The 17500-nt window shown below is 41.6% G+C and overlaps 1 pseudogene; it reads left to right on the top strand.

Moving 5' to 3' along the window:
• LOC145163972 (photosystem II CP47 reaction center protein pseudogene) overlaps window positions 1-13516 on the top strand; it is a 17946-nt pseudogene extending 4430 nt beyond the window's left edge.
• The last annotated feature ends 3984 nt before the right edge of the window (window positions 13517-17500 follow it).

Below are 17500 nucleotides of genomic sequence, written 5' to 3'. Positions count from 1 at the left end.
ATATCATACTAGCACATAACATATCAGGTAGTAGCAAAACTAGATGATATCACAAAGACAATCATCCAACATACAACTCCTACTGGTGGGCCGACATTGTGGCCGTAGACCCACCGCTACTGGAAGGTAACTCACCTCGAGGGTAGCTGCTGAAAACCCGCTCAACCTACGCCTGGCTGCCGCACCGGTAACCCTCCGGCTATAAATCTGTAATCATGGATTAGGTACTCATAAATACCCCTTAGGTCAAATGACTGGTCAAAGTCAACTTATTGGTCAAAGTCAACTCTCTGATTGACTGGACTCGCCGAGTCCTTCTACGTCTAGCCCGACTCTGACTCATCGGGTCCCTGTTCCCACTCACCGAGTCAGCCTGACTCGCTAAACGGGGACAACTAACAAACCCGCGACGGGACTCGCCGAGTCCAAGGGGGGACTCGCCGAGTTTGACGAATAGATCTCACAATTCGCTCCAATCTTCCATCAGAACATCAACCTTGGAGATTTGGAGATTCTGGGACTATAGCTACACGTTAAATTGCTAATTCCACGTGCGACTACGAAGGGTTGGACCTCCTACACTTAAACCCTTCTTATCCTAGTGACAGTTCATATGGCTCGCCGAGTTTGAAGAACAACTCGCCGAGTTCAAGGCTATAATCAAGGGACTCGCCGAGTTTGAAGAACGACTCGGCGAGTACCAGGCAATCTTCATTGGACTCGCTGAGTTGTTCATCCAACTCGTCGAGTCTAAGGCCATCTTCATGGAACTCGCCGAGTGCACTTTGGCACTCGCCGAGTTCCCTTCGACTCTTCACCCAATCTGGCCAAATCTGAGACATGCAACTGATCCAACTCATGGGTCTCAGTTCCTAGGGTCTGGTTATCACATATAGACACGAAATCTGGGGGTTTTAAGGCTTGAAGATCAACCATTGGGGACAAAAGGAACCTAAGAGCTAATGAGCAAAGTGAGGGTTTTATTACCTGATTTGGTGCCATTCCCATAGTAGATTTCGGGTCTAACTTCACTTCTGGAACACTCCAACTTCCTCCTTCTTCTTCTATGCTCCAGAACCTTCTTTGGAAGATCAAAATCACTCAAGAACACTAAAGGAGCTAGGGTTGTTCTCTACTGCTCTCTGGGAGGAAAATTGGACGAAATGGGTGTTTTAGAATGGGTAAAATAGGGTGCAAAGTCTGAAAATACAGTTTCATCCAGACAGGTGGACTCGCCGAGTCCATATGTCGACTCGCCGAGTTCCCAGCTTAAATCCCGTGTCCACCTCGCTGCTACTTGGCGAGTCGGGACGCAGACTCACCGAGTTCATGGCAAAAATTTAAGAAAATACTTAAATAAAATCGTACCAGAAATCGGGTGTTACAAATCTCCCCCACTTATTTTAGACTTCGTCCTCGAAGTCTGCTGCTCCCTCCCGGAACAGCTCCGGATAATGCTCCACCATCTCATCCGCGGGCTCCCAAGTCCATTCCGAGCCCTTCCGGTGCTGCCATTGCACCTTCACCAGCTCCACCCTCTTGTTCCTCAGTTCCTTCGACTTCCGGTCTAGGATAGCCACAGGCCGCTCGATATAATTCAGGCTGTCATCAACCTGGATGTCCTCTAAAGGTACCACCGCTGAGTCGTCCACCAGGCACTTCCGCAGCTGGGAGACGTGGAAAGTGCTGTGGATCTGACTGAGTTCAGCTGGCAGATCCAGCCGGTATGCCACCTTGCCCACTCGGGCTGCAACCCTAAACGGTCCAATATACCTGGGACCCAACTTGCCCCTCTTCCTGAATCGGATGACGCCCTTCCAAGGCGACACTTTCAGGAGAACCATATCCCCAACCTGGAACTCCAAGTCTGATCGGCGCCTATCGGTATAACTCTTCTGCCGACTCTGAGCAGTCTGAAGCCTGCTCCGGACCTGCTGAATCTTCTCCGTCGTCTTGAGCACTACTTCGGTGCTCCCCGTGACTCTCTATCCAACCTCGCCCCAACATATCGGGGTCCTGCACTTCCTCCCGTACAACATCTCGAAGGGAGGACAGTCAATACTCGCGTGATAGCTGTTATTGTATGAAAACTCGGCTAAAGGAAGATAGGTATCCCAACTACCACCGAAGTCTAAAACACACGCCCGCAGCATGTCCTCCAGAGTCTGGATGGTCCGCTCGCTCTGGCCATCCGTCTGCGGGTGGAAGGCTGTACTAAAATGCAGACGAGTACCCAGCTCGTCATGAAACTTCTTCCAGAACCTGGACGTGAACCGCACATCCCTATCCGAAATCACTGAAACTGGCACCCCATGCCGTGCCACTACCTCTCTGATGTAGATATCGGCCAATTTCTCGGCCGAGATGCTCTCCTGAATCGGGATAAAGTGGGCGCTCTTGGTCAATCGGTCGATAATGACCTAGATTGAATCCATTCCCCGCGCGGTCCTGGGAAGCTTGGTGATAAAATCCATCGTGATGTCTTCCCATTTCCACAGCGGGATATCCAACGGCTGCATCTTGCCGTGCGGTCTCTGGTGTTCGGCCTTGACCTTCCTGCAGGTCAGGCACCGCTCAACGTACCATGCTACATCCCGCTTCATGCAGGGCCACCAATAGTCCAGACGAAGATCCCTATACATCTTCGTTGCCCCTGGATGAATGGAGAATCGGGATTTGTGCGCCTCCTTCATCAGGACCTGGCGCACGCCTCCGAGGTATGGAACCCACACCCTGCGGTGTAATGTCAATAATCCCCTGCTGTCATGGTCGAAGGAGGAAACCTGTCCCACGATCCGCTCACTCTTCCGATGTTCCTCCTTCATAGCCTCCTGTTGAGCCTCCCGGATCCGTTCCAGAAGCGGAGTCACCACCGTCATCCTCAAACAGATATCCTTGATCGGTGCTGCCTTGCGGCTAAGCGCATCGGCCACGACATTGGCCTTCCCTGGGTGGTAGAGGATCTCACATTCGTAATCCTTTACCACATCAAGCCACCGACGCTGCCTCATATTCAGATTTGGCTGGTCCATGAGGTACCTCAAACTCTTGTGGTTCGTGTAAATCGTACAGTGAACCCCATAGAGGTAATGACGCCAAATCTTGAGGGCGAACACAACGGCCCCCAACTCCAAATCATGCGTCGGGTAGTTCGCCTCGTGAGGCTTCAGCTGCCTCGACGCGTAAGCTATGACATGCCCTCTCTGCATCAATACTGCGCCCAAACCTGAGGTGGACGCATCGCAGTATACAACAAAATCCTCCATGCCCTCTGGCAAGGCTAAGATTGGCGCCTCGCACAATCTCTGTCTCAGTGTCTCGAATGCTGCCTGCTGCTCAGGCCCCCAACGAAAGACCACGACCTTCCTCGTTAACCTGGTCAGGGGTAATGCTATCTTGGAGAAATCCTGGATGAATCTCCGATAGTAGCCAGCCAATCCCAGGAAACTCCGAATCTCAGATGGAGATTTCGGAACCTCCCATCTCATCACGGCCTCCACCTTGGCCGGATCCACCAAAATCCGGTTCTGGTTGACAAGGTGCCCAAGAAACTGCACCTCGCGCAACCAGAACTCACACTTGGAGAACTTGGCATACAAGTTCGCCCTCCTTAAGGTCTCTAGAACCTCTCGCAAATGCTCCTCATGCTGCTTTCGCGTCTTGGAGTAAACCAAGATATCATCAATAAATACTATCACCGATCGGTCTAACATCGGTCTACATACGCGGTTCATGAGGTCCATGAACGCGGCAGGAGCATTGGTGAGCCCGAAAGGCATCACCACGAACTCATAGTGGCCATAACGTGTCCGAAATGCCGTCTTCTGCACATCCTCCTCTCTGACCCTCACCTGGTGATACCCTGAACGCAAATCTATCTTGGAGAACCAAGATGCTCCCTGAAGCTGGTCAAAGAGGTCGTCAATCCTCGGGAGTGGGTAGCGGTTCTTCACCGTTACCTTATTCAGCTCCCTATAATCGATACACATCCGATGCGACCCGTCCTTCTTCTTCACAAACAGAATCGGGGCTCCCCAGGGTGAACTGCTCGGTCGAATGAAACCCCTGTCTAACAGCTCCTGAAGCTGTGTAGACAACTCCTGCATCTCAGGAGGAGCCAACCGATACGGTGCCTTGGCTATCGGAGCCGCACCAGGGACTAGGTCGATCCTGAACTCCACTTGTCGCTCCGGAGGTATCCCAGGCAGCTCCTCGGGGAATACATCCGCGAACTCTCGTACTACGGGCACATCGCCCACCGTCGCCTTACCCGCCTCCCGGGTGTCCATGACATACGCGGCATATCCTGCGCAACCCTGCTGAAGGTAATGTCTCGCCCTCGCTGCCGAACAGAAGGCTGGCCCTCGCTGTGATCTCTCACCCTGAATTACTAACTCTCCCCCACTTGGGGCTCTGACTCGTACTAACTGCTGCGCGCAATCTATCACTGCCCCATTGGGACCCAGCCAATCCATACCAATAATGACCTTGTTTCCCCACAATGGAATGGGAACTAGGTCAACCAAATACCGCTCTTCGAACAACCTCAATACACAATCTCGGAAGACCTCTGATGCTCGCACCGACCGATCGTCCGCAATCTCGACCTCTAAAAGGCAATCCAACATGCCCGAGGACTCAGGAAACTTCTTGCTAAGTGCAAGAGAAACAAAGGATCGGGTAGCCCCCGAATCAAACAACACCTGGACTGGAATACCGTTCACATGGAACGATCCTAAACGTATATACACAGAGCACATATCAATATCATAAATCTCATATAAATAGGTCAGAGGGAAACAATCATACCCGTCACCACATCGGGTGCAGCGCGTGCCTCCTCGGCTGTCAGCTGAAATGCCCGGCTCCTCATCACCGGAGCCTCTGCCTTGCCCTGCCGGCCATCCGTAATCCGCAGGGTCGTTGGAGCTGGCGCCCGTACTGGCGCTGCTGCTGTCAACTGAGGGCAATTGGCCCTCTTGTGGCCCCTCTGGTTGCAGTGGAAACACAACAACTCGGACGTCTGAAATACCAGAGTAGGAGCAGTACAATCCCTGCTAAAGTGCCCCGTCTTGCCGCACTTGTAGCAACCTGACGATCCTAACCTGCATGGTCCCTCATGCGACTTGCCGCATTTCCTGCAGCGGCTACGACTCGGTGGGCCTCTTGGGCCCGAATCTGATCCCTTGGGCTTCTTCCCCGAAGCCCCAGTCATCTGTCCCTCCTCAGCCTTTCTCTTCAGAATGTGACCCAGATCAATCTCCCTCTCCCTTGCCCTGGCAATCATGGACTCCAGGGTAGGGCAAGCTGAAAAACTGACATGCTCCCGGATGTCGGCTCGGAGCATGTCGTGGTAGCGGGTCCTCCTCATGTCCTCATCACCCGCGTACTGAGGTACCAGTAACGCCCTCTCCCGGAACTTGGCGGTGATCTCCGCCACTGTCTCTGTCGTCTGCCTCATATCCAAGAACTCCCGTGCCAACTGTTGGAGCTCCACCGCAGGCGCGAACTCCGTCCTGAATCGTGTCACAAAGTCCGGCCATGTCATAGCCTCAATGGCCGCGGCTCCCAAAGAGTCACAAACCGACTCCCACCAATCTCTAGCTCTGTCACGTAGACACCCTGCTGCAAATCGTACCTTCGACCCCTCGGGGCAGAAGCTGATCAGCTGTGCAGACTCAAGGTCTGCAATCCATCGTCTGGCAGCAATGGGGTCCTTCGCCCCATGGAAATCTGATGCACCACTGCCCCTGAAGTCCTTAAAGGACAGTGTGCGTGGTCCTGACTGGCTAGCCGCCATATCACTCCTGAACGCCCTGAGACGATCCTCCATCAACTCTATAATACCCTCCTTGATCGACCCGAAGATGATGGGAGTCGACTCAAGGATGCCCCTGGTAATCTCTGACGCGATGAACTCGCGTAGACCCTCATCAACTGGTTCGGACCCTGAACCCGAACCCGATCCTGATCCTGAGCCTCCCGCTCCCTGTCGTGTGGTCACCATACTGCAAAACATAGCATAACCACCGTCAAACTATATTCCACTAACGAGGCTCACATACATATCACAAGTCCCCGGTCTCGTCTCGGCCCTTTTTGAATCGAGTACGGATCCTCCACTTTCAGTAGTACGGGCCCATACTACCTTCCACATCTATCCGTACTTTCCTCAAGAATTGCCTCAACTCAACCAAGTCCTTTCTACTAATACTGTGGTTCTCGTGCTACTCTCGCCCTAGGCTTGCCCTAAGTAATCGCCACCCACTCTCTGCCATCAGCTGCACAAGAAGTCCCTGCTTTCTTTCCATAACTAGCTCGCGAATACTATTACATATTACTCAGACTAGATAATTCTTCGAATGAGAGGTCCTACCCTACAACGGTTGGACTCAGACAAGAGCTGCGAAGCAGGGCTAGACCCAACCTTCTGAAATTATTTAGTCCTTGCAATATGTAACGTAACATATTCGTTTACTAGTTAGTGAGAGACAACTAGAACTCCTAAAAGCACATAGCAAGCAGCATTCGTGCATTGTGTACACATAATCAAGTATATACTATTCTGGCTATCATACTGACTGATCTGTACTAGCATGCAATTCTCATAAAGCTGGAACACATAAAGCAGGCACATAAGGCATCATTCCTAGATCCTTAGTCCTATTCTAGCATGCTGTTCTACTGAAACTGGAACTGATAATCATAACAATAACTTGTATGGGTACTTTGGGGAAAACTTACTTGAGCTCGGCCGGTCGCGCACATCACACACCTTGTTCTTTCTTTCTCGAAACTCTTTTACTTAGTCTTTAGAAAAATCATTTCTTTATAAAAAAAAAATCTTTTAATCCCCTCGATTTGAGTCCAGACACCCCCGAAGGTGTGTCCGAATCCCTCAAACCAGGGCTCTGATACCAACTTGTAACATCCCAAAAATACCAGCTAAAAATTTCATTTTTAAATTAGGTTAATACATAAAAACATCGTTACAAAACATTCATAATATTAATTCATCTCTGAAAACCGGTAACATCATAGTAAAATATTCAGAGTACATCCCAGAAAATCTATAGTGCGGAAACAAGAGTGTGTGTGTGATATGCCGCTACCACGCCGGCTCCTTTACCCTAGCTGAAGAGGTACCTGAAATAAAACGGTAAACTGTAAGCACGAAGCTTAGTGAGTTCCCCCATCGTACCACATACCATACAATCACATAACATACAGATACTGTCAGGCATATCTGGGTGCCCGACCTACCCCTTCGGTCCTTTCGACCGGATACTGCCCAGCATATCTGGGTACTGGCCTCCCCTTCGGTCCTTTCGACCGGATACTGGGGACTATTCCACCCCTCTACTACTACCACATAACATATATCACATAACCATAATCTGTCTAACATGACTGGGTATGACTACCCCTTTCGGCCCTATCGACCGGAAACCCTGGGGACTATCTCCCCTACTGCTACTAGCATATAACATCATATCATACTAGCACATAACATATCAGGTAGTAGCAAACCTAGATGATATCACAAAGACAATCATCCAACATACAACTCCTAACGGTGGGCCGGCATTGTGGCCGTAGACCCACCGCTACTGGAAGGTAACTCACCTCGAGGGTAGCTGCTGAAAACCCGCTCAACCTACGCCTGGCTGCCGCACCGGTAACCCTCCGGCTATAAATCTGTAATCATGGATTAGGTACTCATAAATACCCCTTAGGTCAAATGACTGGTCAAAGTCAACTTATTGGTCAAAGTCAACTCTCTGATTGACTGGACTCGCCGAGTCCATATAGCGACTCGCCGAGTCCTTCTACGTCTAGCCCGACTCTGACTCATCGGGTCCCTGTTCCCACTCACCGAGTCAGCCTGACTCGCTAAACGGGGACAACTAACAAACCCGCGACGGGACTCGCCGAGTCCAAGGGGGGACTCGCCGAGTTCGACGAATAGATCTCACAATTCGCTCCAATCTTCCATCAGAACATCAACCTTGGAGATTTGGAGATTCTGGGACTATAGCTACACGTTAAATTGCTAATTCCACGTGCGACTACGAAGGGTTGGACCTCCTACACTTAAACCCTTCTTATCCTAGTGACAGTTCATATGGCTCGCCGAGTTTGAAGAACAACTCGCCGAGTTCAAGGCTATAATCAAGGGACTCGCCGAGTTTGAAGAACGACTCGCCAAGTACCAGGCAATCTTCATTGGACTCGCTGAGTTGTTCATCCAACTCGTCGAGTCTAAGGCCATCTTCATGGAACTCGCTGAGTGCACTTTGGCACTCGCCGAGTTCCCTTCGACTCTTCACCCAATCTGGCCAAATCTGAGACATGCAACTGATCCAACTCATGGGTCTCAGTTCCTAGGGTCTGGTTATCACATATAGACACGAAATATGGGGGTTTTAAGGCTTGAAGATCAACCATTGGGGACAAAAGGAACCTAAGAGCTAATGAGCAAAGTGAGGGTTTTATTACCTGATTTGGTGCCATTCCCAGAGTAGATTTCGGGTCTAACTTCACTTCTGGAACACTCCAACTTCCTCCTTCTTCTTCTAAGCTCCAGAACCTTCTTTGGAAGATCAAAATCACTCAAGAACACTAAAGGAGCTAGGGTTGTTCTCTACTGCTCTCTGGGAGGAAAATTGGACGAAATGGGTGTTTTAGAATGGGTAAAATAGGGTGCAAAGTCTGAAAGTAGAGTTTCATCCAGACAGGTGGACTCGCCGAGTCCATATGTCGACTCGCCGAGTTCCCAGCTTAAATCCCGTGTCCACCTCGCTGCTACTCGGCGAGTCGGGACGCAGACTCGCCGAGTTCATGGCAAAAATTTAAGAAAATACTTAAATAAAATCGTACCAGGAATCAGGTGTTACACCTTTTGTATCTGCTTGTTCAGTTAATTCTATAGCCTTTGTCATTGCTTTGCAAAAAGAAACTCTATTTTTTAATTGGCCCGCTATAAATTCTGCAAGAATATTAGGGTTTCCATAAGGCTTTTCAATTCGTGTGATAGCAATGTTAAGTTTTCTATTTACAGAATGAAATTCTTTTTGTAAATTCATCTGTAATTCTTCGATTCCTCGGGGTCGGACACAATCCGGTGTGGATTTTTATTCTCACATCCACCATTTTCTTTTATATAGGAATGAAGGTGCTCTTGGCTCGACGTCGTTTGTTCTATTCTACTAGAACCCTTCTTTTTTATTGGGTTGTAATGTAAATAGTTCATGATGGAGCTCCAGTAGAAAGTATGGATTAATTTCTCTGGGGCAATGATCTAGGGTTAAGGCCAATCAATAAATTGGAACAACTTCATAAGTATATCTTTGATATCGATATCGAAATTGAAAGGATCCGATTCGAGCAAATTTTCAATTCAAAAAAATTGTTGGAACCGCAAAAAGTTTTCGATCCACAGTGTATCGCGCACGAATCAACCGTCGGTATGATTCTAGAAAGAAATCACAAAAGGGGTATGTTGCTAGCATTTTGAAAGGATTCAGAAGCACCGAAGTAATGTCTAAACCCAATGATTTAAAACAAAGATAAAGGATCCCGGAACAAGGAAACACCGCTTCAATTGTCTCACAGATCCGAATAAAGAATCCACATAGATTTTCAACGAGACAAAAGGGGGGGGGGGGGGGGGGGTTAAAGACCACTCAATAAAAAAATATCTTAATTTTATTTAATATATTTGATAATTATTGAACTTGAGTTATGAGTACAAATGATTTTTTAGTTTTCAGTAAGTAAGTTAAATAAAAATGACTATGAGTTAAATTATAGGCTAATTTATTTTACGGATTCCTTTACTATTTATTATAATTTTATCCATAGAAAAAACTTCAAATCATTTTTTCTCGAGCCGTACGAGGAGAAAACTTCCTATACGGTTCTAGGGGGGGGGGGTTCTTTTTCATCTACATCTATCCTGATGAGCCGTCTATTGAATCGTCGCAATTGATGTTCGATCCCGAAGAGAAGGAAGAGATCTTCGGAAAGTGGGTTTTTATGATCCGATCAAGAATCAAACTTATTTAAACGTTCCCGCTATTCTCTATTTCCTTGAAAAAGGCGCTCAGCCTACAGGAACTGTTCAGGATATTTTAAAAAAGGCAGAGGTTTTTAAGGAACTTTGCCCTAATCAAACGAAATTAAATTAAATTAAGGAAATAAAAACTAAGGGTAGGATAGTGATTTCTATATAATTTTGGATATCTTTTCTATACTATGCTTTTTTATTTCCTTCTTTTCTTGCTCTATTAGTATCTATTTATCATTTCTTTTATAGAATATTTTTCTAACGAAAACCTTATTTGATTGATCCTCACAAAATCAAATTTTTTTGCCTACAATCGGGTGGTTTTCATTCGAATTCTAAATTCTAATACCAAGTAAGACACAAGGAATCGAAGTTCTTTATTCGACTTATATTAATTCAATATACTATTGATTGCATAAATCCTTTTTCTACTTCTTCTTTATTTAGAAACTAAAAATTTTAGTATACATGCAGTGCCAATCCAACACAAGTCCTTTTTTGTACTATTATTTCAATTTAAGTTCTTGTATTTTTTCCATCGTATTCTTTTCTTACCCTTTATATTGACAACATTGTATCGAACAAATATAATTCATCGTGATAAGCAGCTCTATTTATTTCCGTCCCATTTGATTTTTTACCTTAGTTGATTAAAATTTTAGGTTCGTTGGATTACATTTGATACCCACATTTTTTTATTGAAAAAGGTGGATAACATAGAAATAGGGGATGGTCTAGCATTTTTTCCATTTCTTTATTTCTTTTTTTATCGGAAATTTTTTTATTTTTTCATCTGATTTAGTCATTTTTATGTTACAAATAGATTCTAATTTTTTTATATATTTTTTGATTTGGTACTTAATGCTTTTATTTCATCATTTTGTTTTATTCTGATTGTATCTACATACCCGTTTTCTATTTGGGTTGCTAACTCAACGGTAGAGTACTCGACTTTTAAGTGCGGCTAGGATCTTTTACACATTAGATGAAGCGAGGGATTCATCCATACCATCGGTAAAGTTTGGAAGACCACGACTGATCCTGAAAGGGAAATGAATGGAAAAAATAGCATGTCGTATCAATTAAGAGTTCTGAGAATAATTTATTCCGGCTCGGTACAAAACCTTCTTTAAATTAGTGAAAGGGAGCAAACCGAAGTCAATTTCAAGTTGGGTCGAATTAATAAATGGATAGGGCCCCGCGGCTTCAATTAATTTAATTTTGATCATAGGCAAAGAAAAAGCAACGAGCGTCCGTTCTTAATTTGAATGATTACCCGAACTAATTAGACATTAAAAAATATTAGTGTCCAATACGGGAAGGCTTTCTCCCAGGAATGTATTCTTGATTTTTTAATGAATCCTAAATATTACCATTCTACATTCCATAATGGAGATGTGTGTATAAGAAACAATATATTGATAAAAAAAACTTCCAAAATCAAAAGAGCGTTTGGTTTGAAAAAAAAGTAAAGGATTTCTAATCATCTTGTTATCCTATAATGAAAACGGGCAGTCCCTATTCTAATCAATAAGAAATAGACCGGTACAAGATTTTTTATTTCTTTGTAGTATATTTTCACTAATATTTTTATGGTGGGGAGTCTTATTTTCCCCATCGACCTTTACAATAATGAAGAATTTTTCTCTTTCTCGGGAAGGGCAGATATAATATTTTTAGTTCAAATTAATGGATTGTTGAAACTAATGGATTACATGGTAAAAAATTTTGGATAACTTTATGACTTCTTAATTTATAATTTTTTATAATTTTTAGTAATTACTATATGAAATGGATTTACCATATATCTCCAATTTTGAGTCAAATTAATAAAAGAACTTCATTGTTGAGATATTATGTATAACTAATCTGTCAATGTACAAATAATGTGTCAATTTGAAGTAATCGAAAAAAAAGCATACAACTATGTCGTATTATGATATGTATAGTAATGGGGGTAGGTTTTTGTATCGCAAAACTACGCCCTCGAGCGCGAGGTTTTAATCTCTTCACAATAGTGCCTTCATTGACTTCAGTTTTACTAATGACTAAATTTACTTCATTCGAACCCATATTGAAACTAGCATTTGCTGCTGCAGAATAAACTAATTTAAAAATTGGATAACATGCTCGATAAGGCGTGAGTTCTAATATCATAAGTGTTTCTTCGTAGGAACGCCCACGAATTTGATCAATTACCCTTCGCGCTTTGTGAGCAGACATAGATATATGCTGACCTAAAGCGTATACTTATGTTGTTCTCTTATTTAACATAAAGTTCGCCTCCTACTAATCAATGATAAATATCTATATATATTATTATACATAAAAAAACGTTTTTTAACGACGCGATCTATTATCGCTTTTTGCATGGCCTCAGAAATTTAAAGTAGGTGCAAATTCTTAGGAAATCCTATTTTTAGAGATAAAGAAGGGCGTGAACTTTTTGTACGTCGTATGCCTACCTTTTTTGAAACATTTCCGGTCGTTTTGGTAGACGGGGATGGGATTGTTAGAGCCGATGTTCCTTTTCGAAGGGCAGAATCTAAGTATAGTGTTGAACAAGTAGGTGTAACTGTTGAGTTCTACGGTGGTGAACTCAATGGAGTCAGTTATAGTGATCCTGTGAAAAAATATGCTAGACGCGCTCAATTGGGGGAAATTTTTGAATTAGATCATGCTACTTTGAAATCCGATGGTGTTTTTCATAGCAGTCCGAGGGGTTGGTTTACTTTTGGACATGCTTCATTTGCTTTGCTCTTCTTCTTCGGACACATTTGGCATGGTGCCCGAACCTTGTTTAGAGATTTTTTTGCTGGTATTGACCCATATTTGGATGCTCAAGTAGAATTTGGAGCATTCCAAAAACTTGGAGATCAACTACAAGAAGACAAATAGGCTGATATAACATTTCTTTGGTGTCTTTCGAATCTATTTTTTTTTTGATATAGGGTACCAATCTTGATTTGCATCGTCATTTTTTTGTTACTCTTGCTCTTTCTTTATTCGGGATATGATCCCCTAAAAAAGAAACAAAAAATAAACAGGTATGGAAGCTATAATTGTAAACCACGATCGAATCTATGGAAGCATTGGTTTTTACATTCCTCTTAGTCTCGACTCTAGGGATAATTTTTTTCGCTATCTTTTTTAGAGAACCTCCAAAAGTTCCAACTAAAAAATAAAAAAAAAATGAAATGATTTTTCATTATCACAATTGAAGTAATGAGCCTCCCAATATTGGGAGGCTCATTACTTCAATTAGTCCCCGTGTTCCTCGAATGGATCTCTAAGTTGTTGAGAAGGTTGCCTAAAAGCGGTATATAAGGCATACCCAATAAAACTTACAAGTAAACCAGATATAAAGATAGCGACTAGGGTTGCTGTTTCCATTATTATATAATTTCAAGACCACAATGAATCTATGATAAGATCGTTTATTTACAATGAGATGGTATACAAAGTCAACAGATTTCAATGAATACAATAAGATTTATGGCTACACAAACTGTTGAGAACGGTGCTAGATCTGGTCCAAGACGAACTACTGTAGGGGATTTATTAAAACCATTGAATTCGGAATATGGTAAAGTAGCTCCTGGGTGGGGAACGACCCCTTTGATGGGTGTCGCAATGGCTCTATTTGCGGTATTTCTATTTATTATTTTGGAGATTTATAATTCTTCCGTTTTATTGGATGGAATTTCAATGAATTAGATCTATAAGAACCAACAAGTCCTAGCTTTTCAATAAAAAATGAATCATTTAGAGCTCGGATTTCTAGCTTATTCTATTTTGGTAGTTCGACCGTGGAATTTCTTTGTTTCGAATATGAGTGTGTGACTTGTTATAATTGATCCTATTGATATTACAGAGAATGGGTCTGTCATCTTGATAGAGATGGCTCTACTTCGTCGGATATTTATTATAGTATCTGGGACACGGAATATATGAAATAGATTAAGAAATATTTGAACTATGATTCATACGTAATATTCAAACCTCGCGGCCGGACTCCAAAAAAATTTCAAAGAATTAGAATTTCTAAAAATAAATCGAAATTGTTTCTTCTTTCAAATGCCTATTTATGCTTAGTTTGACTCAAAGACAAATATTTCTTCATATTTTTGGTAATTATCTATTCGTGGAATAAGTGATGATCGGATGGTTCTTACTCAGGGAATCTTTGAGCTTAACTTAGTATTTTTATTGAATCATCGTGGTTATAGTATGAATCTGGGGTTTTAATCGATTCATAGGGTCTTAACAAGAGAATTCCTATCAATAATCAAGAAAACAAATAATAAACATTATATACAAAAGCAAATAAAAGAAAAAAGAAAGAAATAGGGAAGAGAGGATTCAAGAGGCCAGTAAGGATCAAGATAAAGACGACTGAACCAACTTGATATTTTGGTATTATCGCCACAAAGAAGAACTTTCGGATTTTTTATTTGTATCTTGAGAGCAGATGGAGTCGGAAAGTAATAAGTTTCAAACTTTCTATTACATATCCGTTCTAACGAATTTAATGAATTACTCCTAAAGGATCACATCAAACTAGTGCTAGTTGATGTGAGTTACTTCGGAAAAAAAAGGACTAAACTCAAATTCATTTGAGGTACTCTCTCAATTCCAAAAAAATCAACTGGATCAAGTATGAGTTGTCGATCAGAACATATATGGATAGAACCTATAACGGGGGCTCGAAAAATAAGTAATTTCTGCTGGGATGTTATCCTTTTTTTAGGTTCATTAGGATTCTTGTTGGTTGGAACCTCGAGTTATCTTGGTAGAAATTTGATATCTTTATTTCCGTCTCAGGAAATAGTTTTTTTTTCCACAAGGAATTGTGATGTCTTTCTACGGAATCGCGGGTCTTTTTATTAGCTCCTATTTATGGTGCACAATTTTGTGGGATGTAGGTAGTGGTTATGATCGATTTGATAGAAAAGACGGAATAGTGTGTATCTTTCGTTGGGGATTTCCTGGAAAAAATCGTTTGGTCTTCCTCCAATTTCTTATAAAAGATATTCAGTTTGTCAGAATAGAAGTGAAAGAAGGTATTTATTCTCGTTGTGTCCTTTATATGGATATCAGGGAGCCATTCCATTACAACTCATACTTGATCCAGTTGATTTTTTTGGAATTGAGAGAATACCCCAAATGAATTTGACTTTAGTCCTTTTTTTTCCGAAGTAACTCGCATCACCTAGAACTAGTTTGATGTGATCCTTTAGGAGTAATTCATTAAATTCGTTAGATCTAAACTAATAACATACCCTTCGTACGATCTCACTAAAGATAGCCAAATAGATATAGATAGACCAACTTTACAGTTCAGCTATCCGTCAATTCGGGTCTATTTGAAAATAGCTAGAATCAATTGATTCCTATAGCATTTTCTGGAGACATAAGAGTTTTTCGACGGAAGCCGCTTATGCCATATTTTGCTAAATAGATATCTGTGTTATGATACAAGCGTCAGTTTTGAAAAAAAAATAGATGAGATTTTGTGCCATCGGCTCTAAACAATCTTGTTTTTTTGAACATGAAGAAATAAAGAAGCCATTGCGATTGCCGGAAATACTAGGCCTACTAAAGGCACCAAAACAGAGGGAAAGTTAAGAGTTGTCATAGAATGGCTACCTCGATTTACTATTTGTACATGTTATTATTATTTATATTTTATATTTATAATATAAAGATATCTTATTATATATAAAGATATCTTATTATGATTTTATAATTCTAAATTGGAATTATTATTATTACTTAATAGCTATTAAGTATAAATATAAGTATCTATCTAAGTGAGTATATAATGTAGTTTTTGATCTTTCTACATGAAAGATTTGAAAGGATATGGATGAGATATTATTTTCTTCATTTTTTGCTCTTGTCTTCGAATTTCATTTACTAAGCAAAAAGTTTCTTAAAAATTAATTAGATTCTATTTATATTTATATTGAATATATTGAAGGGTTTAGATCTTATCGAAAACTTACAGCAGCTTGCCAAACAAAGGCTAAAAGAAAAAAGAACAGGGGTATGACTGGCATAACATCTACGATTGGATTCAAAAAAGCATAGGCTTCGGGCAATTTGGCGAAGAAAAGACTACTCGGATAAAGGGCAGAATTAAGACAGATCAAACTAAAGATATTAAGCATAACATACATTTTGTTCGTCGAGATAATTGCATTTTGATTGAGTTATTTATATAAGGAAAAATGAAGAAAGTAAGGTAGACAAAAAACTCCTTCTTTTTCCGCTCAATCAAAAATCCTCCAATTCTCAAAGGAGAATAGAAGAAATCATACTTTCATACAATATATTAATTGAATTGTATGTAATGATCAATAAATTCAGTTGAATTCTAGATATACACATGTCAAAATCCTAGCACGAATCTATAACATATTCTATAAAGAAGAATAAAGAAGAAAGATTTTCTATAGATAGTTGGGCTGGAATTGACGAACACTTAATACTAATATTATTCTTTATTAGTATTAGTGTCCAATAACAATATAAATGGGGTGTAGCCAAGTGGTAAGGCAACGGGTTTTGGTCCCGCTATTCGGAGGTTCGAATCCTTCCGTCCCAGAGCATATCCATTGTATCCGAATACATCTTTTTTGTTCAACAATGTTATGTTTCAAGGCCTAATATTGGATAGAATCTTATTCTTCTTTCTTTTTTGATTTTTAATGATTCTTTTCAGAATCATATCTTAGTTTTTCACAAAATGAACTAAATCGAGTTCAAATGACATGAAAATGTAACCGACTCCTTTTGTGATCCAGATAAAGATAAGATGGGGCATAGATCAGAAAGATTACTTAACCTCAGGTTAAACAAAATATGAAAATACATATAAAACGTGGAAGTGCTTAGCCTATGGGTATGTATTGTTATCCTATTTCGGTGACAATAGTCTTTCTATTTTTGTGAAAAAGAATTTGCATCCCTAAAATATTTAAATTTAAATATTTAACAATGATATTTCTTTTTATTGTTCGATCTATTTAGCTTATTTGCTTTAAATCATTGACAATTCTATTCGAAAAGAAACAGAAATTCTTATTTCTTATGATAATCAAATGTAGGCTTTACTGTAAAAGTAAAACTTGACTCAAATAATGATGTCGAAGTAGGAAACTTTTTCAATTATCAAGATTTGTAATGATTCCTTATGGGTTGAATCCTTGAGAAGTTGGAAAGGGGTCAGTCTATCTTATTGCTTGAGTCACTTGAACAGGCAGAGTCAAATAGAATTTATTTATTCGTGTTATTTCTGTTAGTTATGTTATTTCTATATTTAGATTTCTGGATATTTCTGTTAGATAATTTTTTGAGATATAGATTTATAGAAAAAAATTCCGTTCATACAAAAAAAGCCCGGGTCTTGCTAAGATTTCTTAATAA

This window comes from Lactuca virosa, chromosome 3, assembly GCF_052849685.1.
Source record: "Lactuca virosa cultivar CGN04683 chromosome 3, Lactuca_virosa_CGN04683_v6, whole genome shotgun sequence".
NCBI lineage: Eukaryota > Viridiplantae > Streptophyta > Magnoliopsida > Asterales > Asteraceae > Lactuca > Lactuca virosa.
This window is presented reverse-complemented; position numbering and strand designations above follow the sequence as displayed.